The sequence below is a fragment of the Phyllobates terribilis genome, unplaced genomic scaffold (assembly GCF_046119375.1).
Source record: "Phyllobates terribilis strain yellow unplaced genomic scaffold, ASM4611937v1 Scaffold_9__5_contigs__length_417890890, whole genome shotgun sequence".
Taxonomy (NCBI): domain Eukaryota; kingdom Metazoa; phylum Chordata; class Amphibia; order Anura; family Dendrobatidae; genus Phyllobates; species Phyllobates terribilis.
This window is the reverse complement of record NW_027362769.1, coordinates 104,208,093-104,215,645: the sequence shown is the minus strand read 5'-3', so window position 1 is coordinate 104,215,645 and position 7,553 is coordinate 104,208,093.

Sequence of the window (7,553 nt, the reverse complement as noted above, 5' to 3'; positions counted from 1 at the left end):
TGGAGGTACTGTTAAAGGTACAGAGGTCCAGGCCGCCAGCGTAACCCCTACCTCCTGAGGATCCCTGCACCTAAGTAATCTAGTCCTGAGAAGGACCCCGATCACAACAATAGGGAACCAGAAATAATATGCCCACACACAGTATTTAGACGAACGAGACAGTACAAGGGAAAAACCAAAACCACCTTGCATACAACTTCTACACAACTACAACAGAGGGAACACCAACGGGAAAGGAGATAAATGATAAAGCGAGGAAAGGGAAAAAACACTTCCAAATACACTTATCTCAGCAACTCCAAACACCACGATCCGCTCTGTAAGTCTGAATGAAAAGCTTTCACCGACACCTCCCAAACAGACCTGCAGGAATATAAAGGAGTCTCACTAAAGAAGCATTGATTGCAGCTGGGCGAGGCTGGACCTCAGCTAGCCCAGAGAGAGAGAGAATTAACTCCTACACTGCCGAGAAAACACAAAGCACCAACAAGTCAGCTGCGAGAAGTCAGGCTGTGTACTCGTGACGATCTTCGTGGCAACACACCCGTGACACCGCAGCAGCGGTGGCGCTGGCGGCGGCTGTGGCGGTGAAGCTCTCCTCCGTATCCGACATCCTCCTCCCCCCTAGTGGACCGTGGCCTACCTTGCGATGATCCTCTTCCGTAGGCCGCGGCTCCGCAGTGGATCGTCAGGGTTGAGGACCTTCCGTCGCGCTCCTGTGACGTCGGCGTCTGCTGGGCTCCTTCCAGGACCTTACGCAACGTCCGGACGTGAGGCGGGGCTTCAGTTCTCGCGGGCTTTCGGAGTCCACGCCCCTCTTCTTCCCACGCGGCGCCCTCAGGATGGCGTCCAATGGCGGGAAAACTCCACGGATGGCGGGAAGAAGGCAGAAGATGGCGTCGGATGGCGGGAATCGGCTCCAGATGGCGGGAAACAACTCCGGACGGCGGGAAACTTCACCACAGGTAAGTATAAAAGTCTCTTTTTTTTCAGGCACGCAGTACCCGGTGGTTGCGGGCACGTAATCCTGCCGACTACACCAAAGTTGACTCACCCCCTGGGCCAGTGCTGTAGTGCGACGCGCGTGCGCGCGGGGGATACCCGGAGCCGGATCCGATGGGGGTAGAAGTCTTCGTGTGGCGGTGACCCGGTCCGCGCCCAGGGTGGTCAAACTAAGTGGCAGTTATTGGTATGATGGTATTAGTGTCTGACTACGCCACCCGTTGAATGCGGTTATGAAACCGCCGCTGCAGGGCAGACCGCTGAGGCCGGTGGTATAGGTGTGCAGCAATGTTGATATAACCCCCAACGGGAGAGGTATGGCCTCAGGGCAGCGGATGTGGGTGATGTTGGGAGTGATGGTGTGGATGTCCCAGCACTAATGGTGCGACAAGGAAGCACGGAGACGCGAGGGTACAGTTCAGGGCCTTTACTGATGGTACAAGGCAAATTCCCCCGGGAGTACTGGCTAGTAGTTGGGGCCTGGTTAGTCTGCGAGTAAGCCGGAGTTCCCCTGGCCAGGTGGAGTTGTAGGCCTTCCCGTTAGTCTGTACCCTTCCTGGCTACCCTGCTTTCGGCGGTTACAAGTAGCCCACGTCCCTGGGTATACCGTGTGGTGCTCACCCGTATGGCTGGTGACCTGGGGCCTCCTGTTAGCCTCCGCTCCGGGATGGCGGTGCTGGTCCCTTCGTTGTGACTGAGCCTCCGGGCTTTTATGGCCAGAGGACCTGGAATCCCCTGCCGGATGGATTCTGCTGCTGGGTATATCTTAGTTCCCACAGCCTCGGACTCCTGTGTCCGGTTTTAGTACATTCTCCCAGGGCGAGCTCTGCACAGCTCCAGCCCCTGGCGCTTCTCCTTGGCTCCTACAGAGCTCCTGATGTCTTTCTGCGTGTCCAGACCAGACTCCGTCTCTGTCTGGAACTCCTCTTTCTAACCCTGCCTCAGCCCCAGTTTATGTAGGGGAAGTTCTTCCCCTCCCAGGACTGGGCAGGAGGTGTGGCATGCTTAGGATTCCTGCCCAGGAGACCTCCCACCTGCTCACAGACGTAATACTGCTATTACTGTGGAAACCAGACCCCTGGGGTGCCACACATATATGGAATAACTATTATCATTATTTATTTGTATAAGAGGGGTATAAAAGAATTACTGAGAACCTGGCATTTGCACTTTGCACCTTTTGGATATGGGGATAGGTGCAATAAAATATTGGAACATTAATTGATGGAGTATTAATAATATATATAAGTCATAATAAATTCAGTTTGTGGTTGGTGGTGATTGTAATGAAAGTACCTGGAATTTTAAATATTGATTTTAAACTATCTTGAAATAAAAATATTAAATTTTTAATTATTTTGGTCATTCTTGTATCTTCCTGTTCTTGAAATTGGTGCAACGGCACTTTAGTTTCTGATTGTGGTTATAATACGAAATATGTGTATATTTTTATTTATTTATTTTTGATGGGGGAAAAGGAGGTGATTTGAACCTTTAGGCTATGTGCCCACGATGCAGAAATGCTCAGGATTTTTTTCTGAGCGTTTCTGCATCTCCCTGGCAGAAAAAACACATGCGGATTGTACATGCGGATTGTACATGCGTTTTCCTGCCAGGGACATGCGGAAATGAAGCGTTCTTCACTTGCATTTCCGCATGCGGGTGTCAAGCGCTTTCCAAGCGATTTTAGCATCACTTGGAAAGTGCTTGTCAACTTGGTCACACTATATAAATCCATGCAACCGGCATGGATTTATATAGCGTGACCCGAGAGAATGGTTAAAAATAAAAAAATAAACCTATACTTACCTTCTGATGGCCCCCGCAGTCTTGCTGCGCTCGTTCCTGGCTGCCAAAAGATCGCGATACGCTGTACTGAAAGACCTGCCGTCACATGACTATGACGTCAGCGCAGGTCCTTCAGTCCTGCGCGATCTGTCGACAAGCACAGGGAAGGAGTCCGGGGGCCATCGGAAGGTGAATATAATCTTTATTTTTTATTTTATTCTTTTTTTACAGCTTTTAATGGTACCTGGGTGAGGATGGAGAGTCTCCTGTCCTCCACACCCGGGTACCATCCACGCATTAGAACGCGCCAATTACGCAAGTACAGATGCAGTCTTGCGGAATTGGCGCGTTCTAATGCAAGTCAATGGTGGAGAAAACACAGCATTTCCGCAAAATTAATGGACATACTGCGGATTTTTGAGCGCAGCATAAACGCTGCGGAAAAATACACAGCATGGGCATTGAAAGTGCGGAATTGCATTGGAGACCATGGGGGAAGGTTTACCAAGCGTTTCCCAAGCATTTACGCTGCTGAAATTCTGCAGCGTAAATGCTTGAAAAGCGCATCGTGGGCACACAGTCTTATGGTATTTTTTTTTTACTTTTTTTTTTTTTGCACTTTTCTTGTTAGTACCCTTAGGGATTATCCAATCGCTTGTGCTATACATAACAGTGCTTCAGTACTGCTGTGTATAGCGAAAATCATGGTCTTCTATGAATGCCAGCTACAGGCTGATTTCACAGTAGTACCATCATGACAAGCACGGAGGTCTTCAGCAGACCCCAGGTTGTCATGGCAACCCAATGGCGCTCTATGATCACGTCACAGGCATGCTGATGGGCGCTTAAATTATGCACCCCCTTGCTGGCTCACATTACATGCCTCTGTCAGAGGTTGACAGCAACATTTAACAGGTTAACAGCCATGGACGGAGCTCAGCTCCACCCGCAGCTGTTAGAGGCAGATAATGGCTGTTTAACACGGCTATCATCTGCTGCCGGGAAAGATGCGGGCTCAGCTTGCGAGCCCATTTCAAAGTCAGGGACCCAGGATATGACGTAACTGTACATCATATATCGGGAAGGGGTTAATGGATGACACCATGGAAGGAAATAGGATGATATTTCATACGCTGGTCTAACTCCCACGTGTGTGAAGTGTCGGTGTGCTGTTCGACTTTTTCTTGGACAGCGCACAAACCCATTGAGTATATCGTACTCTGATCCTCACAATGGTAACCAAATAGGACCCGCTTAAGGATCTCACACATGGATCTGACACCTTCACGGATGTGTGAGTACATCCACAAAACTCCACGGGTCTGTGTACTCAGGGCCGTATTTGGAGTTTCTGCTGCCCTAGGCACTGTCAATGGTCGCCCCCCCCCCCCGGTCACGCCCACCCTCACCCCCCGTCACATCCCCCCCCACGTCGTGCCCCCCTCGCATCCAATATCTCCCCCCCCCCATCGCGGCCGTTTCCCCAAGTTTCATGTAGCTTGTAAAGTGCTGCGGAATATGTTGGCGCTATAAAAATAAAAACTATTATTATTATTATTATTAGCTCCCCCCCCCCAATCCATGTTGGGGTGTGGGGGGGGTGGGAGCGGCCCACACAGACCACAGGGCTGCAGCATTGCATATGGGGGTGGGCCCACACAGAACTGGGCTGCAGCAGGCACTGCAGCATGCTGCAGTGCCTGATGCAGCCCATGTCTGGGATTCAGACCCCTCTGTGTCCCTCCCTGCTGCTGCCTGCCATCATGTCTGATCAGTGACAACAGTCACAGACTAGTCAGACTCCTCAGAGTCTGAGATTAGTCAGAGACTCAGGCAGTCTGGGCTCTGTCAGGCTGGCACTGCTGCCCGCTGGCTGTACTGTCTGTGCACAGCACAGAACACAGTACCGGCGGCAGCTGCTGACTGCGCATCTGCGCCTAAACTATGATCCCGCCGCCCGCCTCGCCGCTTGCCGCCCGCCATCATCTATTATGCTGCAGAGCAGACTGTCTGCAGAAGCGGCAGCTCCTCAGCCAGTATCATGCACGGGCACGACTGCCTGGGTGGCAGTGTCGGCGCAATGGCACATCACAACAGGACACAATTACCGGCGCTGCCTGCTGAGATGAGCCGCCGCCAGCGATGTGCTGCCCGGGCCTGCGCGGGAACTTCAAGTGCCCGGGCTCCTCCTCTTATTTCCAGATCGCAGCAGTAGAGCAGACTAGAGAGGTGAGGTGGGTGGGCGTGACTGGAGTGCGAGAGGGCGCGATCAGGGGTGGATTAAGAGTAACAAGGGCCCCGGGCAGTTTAGAAGGTGCGCCCCCCCCCCCCCACACACACACACACACACACACACACACACACACACCTGATGTATCACATGTCACATGATCCCCTGTGATAGATCATGTGATAGTTCACGTGAAATTAATTTGGCACAATATTAATTATAATAATTTTTTTTAGGCGGTGTGCCCACTATGCGTTTTTTAAGCAATTCCGCTGCAGAAACGCTTAAAAAACGCTTGGTTGAAGGTCTGTCATGTTCCCCAATGATAATCCGCATGTGCTGTGCACATGCTGCGGAAATTTCCGCTGCGGATTATCATTGTGGAAAAATCCACAGCAATACCAATTATTTTGCGGAAGCTCAGCGTTTTCGCCGCCATTGACTTGCATTGGAACGCATGGAATCTGCATCACTGCACCTGTACATGCAGAATCCATGAGTTTCAATGTGCGGATGGTACCCGGGTTTGGAGAAGAGGAGACTCTCCTCCAGACCCGGGTACCATAGTACCTGTAAAAAAAAAAAGAATAAAATAAAAAATAAATATCATACTTACCTTCTGATGGCCCCCGGTGTCTTTATCCGATGCGTCCTGGCTTGCCGGCAGCTCACGATGGTCTGAAAAGGATCTGCCGTGACGTCATTTAGTCATGTGACGGGTCACGCGACCGCTGACGTTGGCAGGCCATCAGAAGGTAATTATATATTTATTTTTTATTTTTTACCATTCTTTTATGGTCACACTATATAAATCCATGCCGGTTGCATGGATTTATATAGTGTGACCAAGTTGTCAAGCACTTTCCAAGTGATGCTAAAATCGCTTGTCAACCCACATGCAGAATTGCAAGTGAAGAACGCTTCACATCCGCATCTCCCTGGCAGGAAAAACGCATGTAAAATCCGCATGTAAAATCCGCATGCGTTTTTTCTGTCAGGGAGATGCAGAAACGCTCAAAAAAAATCCGAAGCATTTCTGCATCGTGGGCACATAGCCTTACATTAATTGTATGACTCAATATTGAGCACACGTAGTCATCTATACACGGCGGGAGGCTGCACGGTACCATCTACACACAGCAGGAGGCCACATGTAGCCATCTATACACAGCAGGAGGCCGCACGTAGCCATCTATACACAGCAGGAGGCTGCACGTAGCCATCTATACACAGCAGGAGGTCGCACAGCGCCATCTATACACAGCGGGAGGCCGCACAGCGCCATCTATACACAGCGAGAGGCCGCACAGCGCCATCTATACACAGCAGGAGGCTGCACGTAGCCATCTATACACAGCGGGAGGCCGCACAGCGCCATCTATACACAGCGGGAGGCTGCACAGCGCCATCTATACACAGCGGGAGGCTGCACAGCGCCATCTATACACAGCAGGAGGCCGCACAGCGCCATCTATACATAGCAAGAGGTTGCACAGCGCCATCTATACACAGCGGGAGGCCGCACGGCGCCCCCCCAGAGACAGCGGGAGGCCGCACTCAGTCACGCACACACAAACATATACAGACATATACATACACGCATAAACACATTTGAAACACAAAAATACATATAAACAGACATCACACAATGATATCTGCCTGCACACACACACTCACTCTCACACTCTCTCATACACACACACACACACTCTCACACACACAGACTCACCATCCCCCGGCTCGGCTCCAGCCCTCTCCGGTGCAGCACTGCAGGCCGGGCGCGCACTGCGTGACGTCACAGCTAGGAGACACGGCCATGCACAGGGCCGTGTCTCCTAGCAGTGACGCGGCCGTGCCAGCACACAGGGAAGTTAACTGCTGCAGTGCTTGCCCGGCCGGAGAAGAAGCAGTGGGGGGTGGGCAGAGCTGTCTGGCCGGCTCAGGGCACGAACCAAAAAAAAAAAACATGCTCAAGCGCCGCCCTCCCCGAATTCCAGCACCCTAGGCACGTGCCTACAAGTGCCTAAGGGCAAATACGGCCCTGTGTGTACTGTCCAACAAAACACGGCACACGGACACACGAATGTGAGACTGCAGCCAAATTCAGACGGCCGTGCCACCTGGACAAATGCAGGTCTTTTTTGTTTTAAGGATCTGGTGGACCCTCTGACCAGGAAATTTAAACCTTTTTACTGATCTGGCCGATAAATACAAACTACCACAAACCTTATTCTATTCATACCAGCAGATAATCCACTATTTCAGATCTAATTTTGGCCCACCTGAATCCCTTACCCCATCTAGATTTGAGCAGTTATGCGCCGGCGTCCCCTCGACCAAAGGACTAATCTCAGACATATATTCTATTTTGCAAATCCCAATCCCATTACTTAATGTGCAACACTCCTACATGTCCAGATGGGAAAGCTGGCTAGGCCATACGCTAATTACCCAACAATGGCAAATGATTTGGTCTCGGGCCTACAAATCCTCTGCCAACACCCTTTATAAAGAAAACCAGATAAAGATCCTG